Genomic DNA, 12,901 nt, shown 5'->3' with positions numbered 1-12,901 from the left:
TGAAAATCAAAAGCCATTTTTTCTGTGCTTATTTTATTATAAAGCCTTAAAATACATTTTACTAAAAGGATTGGTCTTTAGATCATAAAACTTAAGATATAAAACTCAGACATAACTTAATATTGACACAGCCTCTGCATTTATTTGAGTAAAGATCGCTACTTCTGCGACCATTTATCATATCTTAGAGCTAGCCTACCTCCCAATTTCGTACAAGAGGCTAAGTGGTCTGAGTGGTCTAAGCTGCCTGCAGATCACTTTAAAGTAAGATATAGCTCAACCAGTTAACCTTTTCAGTCTGTCTAGGAAGGCGGTTAGGAAGGTGGTCGAAAGTACTGCAAAAATGAAAGTAATGCAAAGATTTATACTGTAACTCTTGGTTGAGTCAGCAGTGAGAAAAGAAAGTTGTAATCAATTTTCATAACTGATCCCTGTGTTCTTATGGAAATGCTCTGAAAATTAGTAAAGGAAGCTTTTGAAGGGTCTCTTTGAAAAGTACAGTAATTTAAAAGATTTTCAGGAATAGAGAGAGAAATGAGTCTCCTTCCTGGTGGACAATCATCCTTAGTCAAATTAAAGTTAAAGATACAAAGAACTCTAACAATTCAATAATAAGAAGACAAACACCCCAATTTTCAAAAGGGGAAGAGAATTGAATAGACATTTCAGCAAAGACATATAAATGTCTTATAAGCACATGAAAAGGTCATTAGTCATTAGGTCAACATCAGCAGTCATTAGGGAACTATAAATTAAACTGGTAGTGAGGTATCACTTCACACCCGCTAGGAACAAATCTGTCAAGAAGACAGACAATGGAAGTGTTGGTGAAGATGTGGACCAGCAGGAACCCTCATACATTGTTGGTGGGGATGGAAAATGATACAGCCACTTTGGAAAACAGTTTGCCAGTTTCTTAAAACGTTAAGTGTTAATTTTTCATACAACGTAGCAATCCTACTCCTAGGTGTCTACCCAAAAGAAATGAAAAAATACTTCCACACTAAGACTTGAACATGAATGTTCATAATAAGATTATTAATAATAGCCAAAAAGTGGAAACAACCGAAATGTCCATCAACTGGTAAATGGATAAACACAATGTGGTATATCCATAAAATAACAGCATATTATTCAGCCATAGAAAAGAAGGAGATAGATGTGACAACATTTAGAAACGTAAAAACCATTATACTAAGGGAAAAAAGCCAGACACAGTACACTACGTATTATATGATTCCATTTATATGAAATTTCCAAGAAAGGAAAAGCCATATGAACAGACAGTTGCTTAGTGGTTGCCTGAAGCTGGGGTGGGAATGAAGATTAACTAAATGGGTATGAGGGATCCTATTGGGATGATAAAAATGTTCTAAAGCTATCGTTTTGTGTGGCAATGTTTAGTAACAATATGTTTTGTGGTAATGTTTAGTAACTCTGTAAATTTATTAGAAATTATTGGATTGTGCACTTAAAACGGGTGAATTTATGGTATGTATGTTCTATCTCAGTAAAGTCATTTAATAAAGTTAGAGAATCATTAAAAGAATAAAACCACATGTAAAACATTCTCTCTCTTTTATCCCATAACCACTCTGCCAACAAATTTGTCAGCTGTCCCTACCAAATACCTCTTATTTTTTATCTTTTTGCATATTTGAAGTACATGATACACAGTTCAAAATACAACATGTATAAAGTAGAACACAATGAAAAGTTTTCCTTCCACTCACTCAGCCATCCACACCTCTCCCTGGAAACAATCGCTATCAGTTTCTTGTCTATCATTATAGAGACATTTTAGGCATCTCCGGAAATATATATATATATGTGTATATTCCACCTCCCCAACACAGACGTACCATTTTTTTCCACAACGTGTAGCATACTATACACAGTATTCTACACATTTCTTTTTTCACCTGATAGTCAATACCAAATCAGAATCTAAATATTGCTCAAATCTTGTCCTTCTTTACCACCCCACTGCCAGGGGACTGGGTGGGATCCTCAGTACCTCTTGCCTGCACCATTGTATTTCATCTAATTTGAGATGCCATCAGTTATAAGACACACTGGTATTTGGGGGCCATCAAGAGAGGAAAAAAATGCTGCCAATTAAATTATGACATTGATTGCAAGAGGCATCCCAATTTCAGAAAAATGTAATGTTAAGGAGTACGTATATATGCTTCGAGAAACAATAAAATACGGTATTACAACATTCTCCCAACCAACATCAAACATTCTCCAACATCAAACCTGGCTCCCTTTCAGTCCATAGTTTCCTGCCAGAGCAATTTTTCTAAGCTCTAGGTTTAATCCTCTCATTCCTCTACCTAAAATCCTTTATGGTCTCCCACTGCTACAGGATAAAGTCTAAATAACTTAGCATGACACGCAAGACCCTTCCCTTTTCTGGCCTCATTTCTCTCCACTACTCCATGCTCTAGACATACCCAACTACTGACTATTCCTCAAAAATGTATGGCTCTTTCAAAACTTTGTGCTTTTGTACATGTTGTTCCCTCTGCCTGGAATACACTTGACCCTCTTTCCTCCTAGCTAAATACCATTTGTCCTCCAAGACTCATCTCTGGGAAAATTGCCATGCACTTCCCCAGTTCAGTTAAATGTCGTTTCTGTGCTGCTACCCTCGCTGTGTTTAATTCCTCCAGAAGCACTTCTTGCCTAGTATTAGCCTTCATTGTTTCCTTGACTGTTTTTACTACTTTTACTTTTCACTCATCACATGATTGCCACAGTGCCATGGTAAGCATTCAATAAATATTTATCACATGATTGAGTATGTTGGCCCCTGGATGTAATCAACACATCTGCAATAACGGAGGTGTGGTCAGCTCAGCAGAGGGGAAAGTACATTGCATGTGAAGTCAGAAGATGCCTGGGCTCTGACACTTCTAATGCTCTGATCTTAGTTTTGTCAGTTAATGTTTCCAAGACTTGGTTTCCTCATCTAAAAACATGAAAAGTGTTAACTGCCTGAAAGGCGGCTAAAGGGATTACATGAGGCAAGCATCTGAAGTAACTGGCATGGAGTTGGTGCTCTAAACTTAGCAGATTTTATTAGAGTAACTGGAACATCCTATGCTGTCAAACAGATTTTATGTACCCCAAAAGCAAACACGTCACTGGCATGTGATGTAATACCCAATGGTCTTTGTTTTCCTGTTTTTATTTAACCTTATTTTCTTTTGAAAAGGTGATATATACCATGCACCAGAAATCACGGCTATAAAAAACATATACACTCAATTCTTGCCCATACCATTACCCCCAGGCCCTGTAATTAATTACTTTAATAGTTTCTTTTAGATCTTTCCCATGTTTTATTTTTAACACAAACACAATCACACAAAAATGCATATTTTAGGACCCTTTTTTCACACAAAATGTACCATGTTATATATATCCTATTCTGAATGTTGCTTTTTCCACTTAATATCTAAAGGGACTTCGTGACTTTCTAAGTTTGTCCAGAAGAATTCCAGTCAAGTAGATAGTACGTGGAAAGAGGTATTTTATATATTGCTTCATATCACAACTCCCAGCCATAAGCAAAAGGCAAACTTTGACTCACCGTCTCAACTCTTTCTAAAGGGGACCACAAAGAAAGTGTATGACTAAAACAATGAAGGATCGAGTCTGCCTCTTATACCAGGCCACAGGAGAAGAAATCGCAAGCAGACTGAAAGGGCTGCAAAGATCCTGGTGTTTGGCCTTGAGATCAGAAGAATGCTGCACACGGCACCAACGCACAGACTAGTAAGTCTCAGCACTGCTGTTTCCTGTTATCCCTGTTATATACTACTGTTTACTGTTATTCATCGTACGAATGGTATGCTCCCTAGAGAGACTTCACCCTTAAAAGAAAAGATTATTTTCAGAATTGTAAACAGGTTCCATTTTAGGCTGTGGCTCAGGTTCAGAACAAGATCCGCATTTTTTTAAGACTATGCCTGTTTAGAAATCAAACACTGGGAGTACAAGGAGGTGGTTTGGGCTTTGTAAATAGTTATTATTCTTTCAGTTTTGTTGATCACATAAATAATAAAGTTACAAGTATAAGAATAGTAAAAGTTTTGGAAAATGTGGATATTGGAATAATAGACTTTCGCTTCTTTAGCAAGCTCAATTATGACCAAAGAGTGCCCACGTCCTCTCTCTTTCTCTGATTTTTCTCTCTGGCATCTATCACCTGAGTTGGTGACCTGAAGTCCTTGAACTCTCATATGAATTCACCCTCATTTAATCACTATGCTCCCCACTCTCAAATCCCTGACTGCCCACTGCCTTCGGAAACAGACTAACCAGGAGAAGTCCAATGAGTGGGTCAGCACAGACAGCAGATTCACCATCTCATGCCCAGTAAATTACCATCACTCTGACCCCATTTGTCATGTATACACACTGCAGAAAATTTACCGGGAAGATTAATAATGGGCTAGGAAGAGAACAGAAACTCCTGATGATCTTAGATGGCAATAGAAGCACAGGGCTGTGTCTGACCACACCAGCCCAGAGAAGTGGAAGCTTGAGTTGGCTCTCCACACCATACAGGCCACAAACACTGCAAACTCAGCAGGTGAAGAAAAATAAGTGCAGGCAGCTACGGGAGCCAGCAGGCAAAGGCTTCGGATTCAACACAGTGAGAGGGAGTAGGGAAGGTAATTAGGGCAATGAGGTAAAGCCCATTAACAGCTGATTTCTCAACAAACTATAAAGATATTGGCACAATATATTTACTATTTGGTACTTGAGCCAGAATAGTAGGATAGTCTAATGAATGAGCTGGAGATGGCCGAATAGAGAAGTGCAGAGGGAGCAAACACACAAAAGCACTAAGCTTCTAAGTCTTGAAATAACAGGGCACTTTAATAACTCCAGAGAGTTCCTTATGAATGGAGACGGAACACCAGAGAGACAAGGCCAGCATCCTGGTAAGAGACAAGACAAGGCTGGAAAAATGACCGGAGCCAGATGATGAAGGACTCTGTGAGGTCATGCTATTGATCTTGGATTTTAATTTGAAGGCACCACTGGGAGCCACTGCAGGATTTTAAGCAGGGAATAACAAGATGAGATTTAAGTTATGGGAAGGTTACTCATAGCATGTAGGTCATGGATTTGAGTGTGCTTCCATAGCACCTACCATACTATATTGTAATAGGCATTCGTCTGTCTTCAGGCTAAACTATAACCTCACTGAGAGCAAAGAGTGTGTCTGCTTTCTCACTATTGTACATCTGGTACCTAATACAATGCCTAGCACACAGTTAGTCAAGAATGAATGACTGAATGGTGGGCTGGATGGAGGGTATCCAATCTCATTCATCTTTTTGTTTCTAATGCTTGTACAATACTTGGCACAATGTAGGTAATCGATAAAGATCTGTTAAAAAATGAATGAATGCTGACTTCTGCCTCACTCTCCAGACTTATCTCCCAGCATTCCCATGGTCCTATAACAATAAATTGTATAGTTTACCCAAATTCCTTATATTGTTTGCCTCTTGTATGTTATTCTCTCTGGTTGGAATTCCCGACCCCATCAGCTGTCTAGCTTGTGAATTCCAATGATGTCTCAACGCTCAGCTCAGATTTTACCCACTTGGGGGGAGACTTTTGTAATATCAATGCCTCCCCCAACTGCTGACCCACATAAGATTCCTCCTGACCCATTTGCTCCTTGGTTCTAGCTGTGTACCTTCTCACTTATATGGTTTTTATTGCATTCATCACATTTCGCATTATAATTTATTTTGTATAACTCTAGATTTTGAGCTTCTAGAGGGCAGGGTCTGTTCCATTTTGCTTCTTCAACACCTGTCCCAGCCTGGACGTTGATCATAAGCGGAACTCAAAAAATGTCTTTTTGAAATTTAATTGTCTATTTTTGAAGTTATTTGTATTTTATCACTTGTGGAGTTAATTCGTTTCATGGTTTACTCTCCAGAATGTTAAGCAGTTCTGCCTTTTTCTGTCCTAAAGTCATCTCAGGCTGCCTTCAGCATGTGCCATGGGATTTGGTGAATAATTCTGTGCCCGTGGAATCTATTGCCTTTATGATTTGCTCTCTGTCCTCTCACCTTTCATGTCTGCAGATGGAGGAGTCCTAAGTCTGATGAAATGGCCCTTTAATCATCCTTTTTTTTAACTTGAACTTCAGATCCTATCTTTATCCAAACTATCCTGTAGGAAGCTTACAGAGGCCAGAATCACGCAGTTTTCTAAGGACAGACACAAGCTTCCTATCATTGTACAAATGAAGAGTAATATATTTTTGTCTCATTTTCCAAAATTCTTCCAGTGGTGATCATGATTTTGTTGGCTTTTCAAGTAAAAGCAATAGATGGAATCAGAATCTTTGCAGTGACCTCTCAGTCTCCTTCTTTTCATAAACAAGAGCTCAAAGCCATTGCAGTGTCCCCCCAAGTGTGTTTTTTCCTGATTTGGATCATGGTCACCTACCACTCTTTGCAAGGATGCCTTTCAACCTTGGCTACAAGTGTCCTGTTCAACAAGATGCGTTGCACAACTGACTCCTTCCAAATAGAATGTGTGAAAGAAAAAACTAGAAACAATTGATTCTCTTTCTATTTTTTCTAAAATTAATCGTTTTCCGTTTTTCCACCTAATTTCCACTCTCAAGGTTTAGTAGTGAATACTTGTGGAGTGCTAGATTCATGTCAGGCACTGTTCTAAGTGATTTATATGATTTACATGTAATCACTTAACCCTCACAAAATCCGTATGACATTCATATCAGTATCCCTATTTTACAAATGAAGAAACTGAGACACAGAGAAATTGGATCATTTGTCAGGAACACATATTCCAAAACTAGTATGTGACAGAGTGGATATTGCAACCTATGCAGTTTGACTTATGGCCTAGAGCTGGGGTTTGGCGGAGCGGGAGGGAAAGAGAAAAGGCAGAGTTTTATCTGAGTCCTTCCTCTATTAGCAGTGACTTTGGGTGAATATTTAAGCTTGCTGAACCTCAGTTTTGACATCTGTGATGTGAAGATAGAAATAGATACCTCACAGTTTGTTGAGAGTAGTAAATATAACCATGCATGTAAAATAGCCGGCTGGCTGAAAGTGCTTACCAAATGTCATTTTTCTCTCTCTCCTCCACCCAGTTATTTCTCTATTTTTAGGTTATCACAACCATTTGAGAGCCACCATTAGGAACCATACAGTTTACTTCCTAGTCCCCTCCTGTACCAGCCGTATGAACCGAAGCCCCCATTTCCCTTACTGTAACCTAGCAATCATCAAACCCACTGTCAGATGAAATGAGATCGTGTTTGAAAGGCAATTAGCGTAGTACCTGGCAATATGGTAGGTGGTCAATAAAGGACAGCAGCTATAATGATGGTGATGATAAGGAAGCGGAGGAAGGGGATTAGGAAGGATTACCATGATGTTTTCAGTCCAATTCTCCCTTCTCATCTAAAAAACCACCATCTGCCCTCCAAGGCTATAAGAAATAGAAAAGCTTGTCACTGTTACTTCCTTGAGAGAGGGAAATTATGACTCCCCAGAAACTATCCTCAAGCACAACAGTCTCAACCTTGCGTAAAATCACCTGGGACATTTATTAAAATTTCAGAGAGCAGGGAATCACCCAGAAATTCTAGTCAGTAGGAAAGTCACGTGGCCCAGAGACCCAGAGACCTACATTTTGCACCAGCTCTCAGATGACTGATTTGGTAGTCCTGGGATCATGCTAAAAAACACTGCCCTAGGATGAAATCAGCATATTTGTTGCCTTGAACCAAGATTATTTCCAAGAATCTGAAAGAGATGTTTAGTGGGATTTAAGCTTGATTGTTGCTTTAAAGGGATTATTTATTGGGAAATATTTATTACTGCATATCATATCAACTCGAAGCATTTCTTCAAATATTTCACAGTTTAATTCTTGAGAATAAGCAACAAAATAGACACTCCTTTGACAAATATATATCTGTACATGTATGTACACATAGATTTGTATGTAACACATTTGAGCATTGTTCTCAGAAGTTTGAGCTATCCTTAAAAGAACTTTCGGTCCATTTTCATTATCTCCTACAGCCTAGTCTTAAATATCAGTCCCAGCTAAACTGTAGATGGTATCATCAAATATTTACCTATTGTTACATGAAGGATAATGAATTTGTGTTTTCTGTAACTCTGAAAGGGCTAACTTTGTTTTATTCAAATTTCATTCCTCATACATGCATCAAGAATATTTTAATTCACTTCACAAAGTTCACTCAGTGACCATCTCCAGTATTAGTAAAGAAAATTCATGCATGGATAGTGCCACTTCATAGATTGAGAAGCAGAGGGGGGAGAGTTTACATTTCCACAGACTACAAAAAAGGTAACATGATAATTTACTGTCATTGAACTGATTCTGTGCGCAAATCACTAGACCATGTCTGCCATCAACTGAATTTGGTCAATCTTGGTTTGCTTTGGAGAAAAAGAATTTTCAAAGAAAAAAATGAAATTTTCATAGTATTTCACTCATGGCCATTGTTATGGCTTCCACAGTATTATTAAGAAATTACATCTAAAATCCTTCTAGAGACAGATTTAAGCTCGCAACCCAGGGAAGCAAATAAATTCATCTCTACTGATCTTAAAAATTTTTGAGACATTAGATAACTTTTAGATGTCTCTGGCCAAGACTTGAGTAGACTAAAAACTAAAGGAAAGCTGCAGGTGGTTCTTAATAGAAACCATATAATTTCACTTGGAGATAATGAACATCTCATTTTTTCTAAGGAGTTTCTAGTGTTTTGCTAACATTTGTTATGTAAAGAATTATATCAGACGGACATCGCCAATTACCGATCTTCAACATTACTTTGATCAAGCGCTCCTCGCAATGTTTGGAAGTAATATGTTTTAATTTAACCATTTACAAATGTTTGAAATTAAATATTGGCTCAATCTAATCCAAGTTTAAAGAAAAAAAATTTTCAGAAGCTTAGTTTTAGATTTTCTTAATTTCATAGCCCATTAAAATTTATTCCAAAGTCTATACGGTCTTATTACATCTTTCATGTCTTACTCCTACAGTTGAATGTTTTTCATTTTAACTTTTGAAATTGGAGTTTAAAATGGGCTACTTCATCCTGCTACTCATTCTATGCCTTTTAAAGGAAGAGCTATTTGGCTGGAAAAAAGTGGGGGGGTGTTTTTAAAGACTAACGGGCCATTATAAATTAGAATCATGTGATGTCTTTGCTCAGTTGACAATGTAAGGAACAGGTGCCTATTGAGTTTCTCTTTGGTTTGACAAGCAGGTGCGTGGTATGCCACTGTTGCTGATCCATCCAGACACTCCAGTTCAGACAAAGGCAATCCAAAGTTCCTAGTCATGTTTGTTTATTTTAGCTAAGGAGTCCTTGTGAACTCCACCCAGGTCTGGGAGTCTGCTTGTCCAGGAACAATTTTACTAGGTACATTCAGTGTTTCAAAGTTCACAAGAATGACTTTACAGGGTTGGCTGATTTTCTCTTTATAGATCCTGACCTCATCTCTTGAAGCCTCCTAGAAGGCAATATCAGTGTACCCTATGTCTATTCAAAGTAGATGTTGAGGAGAAAGTAATTCTCTAGTTTAGTGCATTTAAATTAACTCATGACTCTTACTCATCGATGGACATATTCAAAAAACCATGTTTTGCACTCAACCGCAGTTTGCACTGAACTGAATCGCACAGTAAGCTGTAGGAGGGCACAGGTTTAATATGCTGGTTCTTAGCCGAAGGTCCATGGACCTTCTGCCAGTATGTGAAAATGTCGTGTGTGTGTGTGTGTGTGCGTGTGTGCAGTTGTGCATTTTCCTGAACAGAAGAACCATATTTTTCCAGAAATTCTCAAGGGGGCTTATGATTCGAAAAAGTTAAAGAAACACTGACAAGGGGAGAATAATAACCCATTACTTGTCTTTGCTTTGCTATCAAGTTATTGCATTGCAAACATTGCAACATTGGCTTCTATTGACCTTTCATAATCACATCAATCAAAAGCTGATCCTTTGGCCTTTCTCCTGTCCTCGGGGTTACCTTGAGCCTCACCGCAGTAGGTATTGCTCTGGACGCCAGGCCCTTGAGAGGCTCTCGGCCTAGGTCAGTTCTAGGGGCAATGAGAACACTGGTGGAGCCCCAGATGATTTCAGATGGCAGAGGCATGACATTTAGATAAATTCAGAGAGTAACAGATATCCCCCTGACATTCTCTTTTAGTGTTTCTGGTTATGAGAAGGAGAGAGGCCCAGTTGGTGTTGGGATTATTTTTCCACTTCTGTAACACTTTCAACAGAGATAACAAGACTTAAGCTCAGTCTCCACAGGAAACTATATCAGCAGGCATCTAATAACATTACTTAGTTCATAGTATTTCTTTTTATAGTCATCTTCTATTCAAGGCAAATGCTGTTGTTTTCAATTTATAGTTAGTGAGAAAGTCTATTTTTGAAATAAATGCATTTAATTTTTAAAAGGAGAGATGACTTGAAAAATATTTTTATTAGTACAGATGATAAAAGGATATGACAAAATCATAAAAGTGGTATGTAAATAATAGAAATGTGGGAAACATTAGACTAAACAATTGCTAATCAAGTCACACTTTTATTTTTAGAGAGATTAACAGTCTTTTGGAAAATTCAATCTATTTAGGGCAAATCTTATAACCAGCAATAGAAATTTCTAGTAAGCATTTCTGAAAAATAAGTACAAATTGTGAGAGATGCCTTTAATGTTGATTAGTTAGGAATGCTTTCAGATGCTTGTAATAGAAAACACAACTGAAGGTATCTTAAACAATAAGGACTATCTCCTGATGGTTCCAGGGCAAATTCAGTCAGAGACTCAATGGCAACATCAAGGACCCAGGTTCTTGCCATATTTTCCTCTGCCATTCTTTGCATGTCAGTTTTGCCCTCAGATTTGTTCTCAAGATAGCTTCCATGGCACCAACTCCTCCCCCAACAATGACCAGAGTCAGGAAGTATGAACCACTGTCTTTTGTCCCTTTCAACAGCAAAGGAAACTTAACCAAAAGTTTCCGTATTTGCCTTCACATTTCATGAGCAAAGTTGCAGCTCTTGCCTATATTAAATCAAACTTTGCCAAGAAGGAAAGGAATTACCAGGATTGCCTTAGCCTAATCTGCATTTACCAACTGGGGCCAAGGAGGGATCAGTGAGGACCACAGGCCTGGCAACTGAACAACGTTGAAGTTCTCTTGGCAAGGAGGTATGAAGGGAAGCACTGTTGGGGATGCAATCTACTTTGTTTGCCATGAGCCTAAATCAACACAAGATTTTAACAAGTCTGGGGTGTGCAGAAAGGCTAAGCATTAATGTTGGAGAAAAATCTTATGTTGATGTCACAAATAAGTAATAGAAATCTGGGCCACATTGACAAAATACACACAGATGATGGTAATTTGGAAACTAACAGGTTTTTTTAAGGGTTCAAATAGAGCAACCTCAAACAAAATTATCTCAGTGGTTTAAAAAAAACATTGATTGACTGATAATCCTTCCGCCTTCCCCCACCCCCCTCAGATCTTGTGAGTAAGAAAAGGATATGCAAGGACAACTCCAGGAAAATTTTAAAAAAAAAGCAGTTGTTGTTGTTAATGTTTTTAAGAGTTTGAAATTTTTTTTTTAAAGTTCCAGAGTAGTCATCATGAAGAAAAATAAGAACCTCACTGGACTTTGTTAGACATTTTCAGTTTTTAAAAATTTTTAACTTAGATGTGGAATATCTGGAGAGACATCTGTATCTTACCTGTGCATAGATAGGACTTGTGAATGATTAACCTGGCCATAACAGGTAACTTTAGCACAGGTAAATGAGATGGGATATAAAGCTCAACTCACCTCTCTAGAATTACCTGTGTTGTAAATGCTTTCTAAGCATAATTCTTTGCTTTATTCCCCACTCCAGAATGAATGGGATCAAATAAATGACTGAATCAGGGTCTGGACTGAGACAGGAAAGGCCATTCAACAAATATTGAAACACTGATTGAGCACCTAATGGATGCCAAGTTCTTTGTATTTATTCTGATTTTCATCTCAATAACTCTAAAATACAGACATTTTTATTCTGATTTTAAGATGTGAAATTGAGAGCCAAAGAAAGGGAGTGATTGGCTAGAGTTTACAAAGCTAATAAATAGTGGAACAAAGATTTGAACTCAGGTCTTTCTGACCTCAAACGCCATGTTCTTTCTGTTGAACTATCCTGCCTCCTGAGGATGTGTGCAGCCAAACACCAAAGGAGAAAATAAAGAGGTTATAAAATGGGATCAAAGGAACAAGGTATAAGATGCAGAGACAGGAAAACAAGAGTCAAACCAAATCTAGGCAACAAATAGACATTTGGTACCCACTAAGTGCCAAGCATGGAATAGAAAAGAGACTGGATACCTGTCTAGACTTGGTGGGAAAAGGTAGGGAGGTCAAGATCAATACTGCCTCCCAGATACTTGAGATTTAAAGGGAGGGGCTTTTTATACGTTCCTTGGTGTGGAGCCAGAACAGGGAGTAGGTGTGGCTGGGATTTGGGGATAAACAGGCACACCTGGGGAATTAGGAATGTGCTTGGCAGGGTGGGGTTGGGGAAAGTATCCTTTATGGTAAGGTTGTCTTTTCACAGCTAGGTGAGACTTCACTTACCTTGCATTTATTTATATGGATCTGGGAGCAAACTCTAGCTACCTAACTCTTAATTAAATGATGAAATTTTCCTCCTTGATCATAGCCCAAATATTTCCATGTATTACACATTGGTCGAAGTTATTTTTATCATAAATTTCAGTAACCAGAGTTTATTAGGGATTATTAATAGTGTTACCATA

The sequence above is a fragment of the Equus caballus genome, chromosome 23 (genome assembly GCF_041296265.1).
Source record: "Equus caballus isolate H_3958 breed thoroughbred chromosome 23, TB-T2T, whole genome shotgun sequence".
NCBI classification, from domain to species: Eukaryota; Metazoa; Chordata; class Mammalia; order Perissodactyla; family Equidae; genus Equus; species Equus caballus.
The sequence above is the reverse complement of the archived record's forward strand: the minus strand, read 5'-3'. Positions refer to the sequence as shown.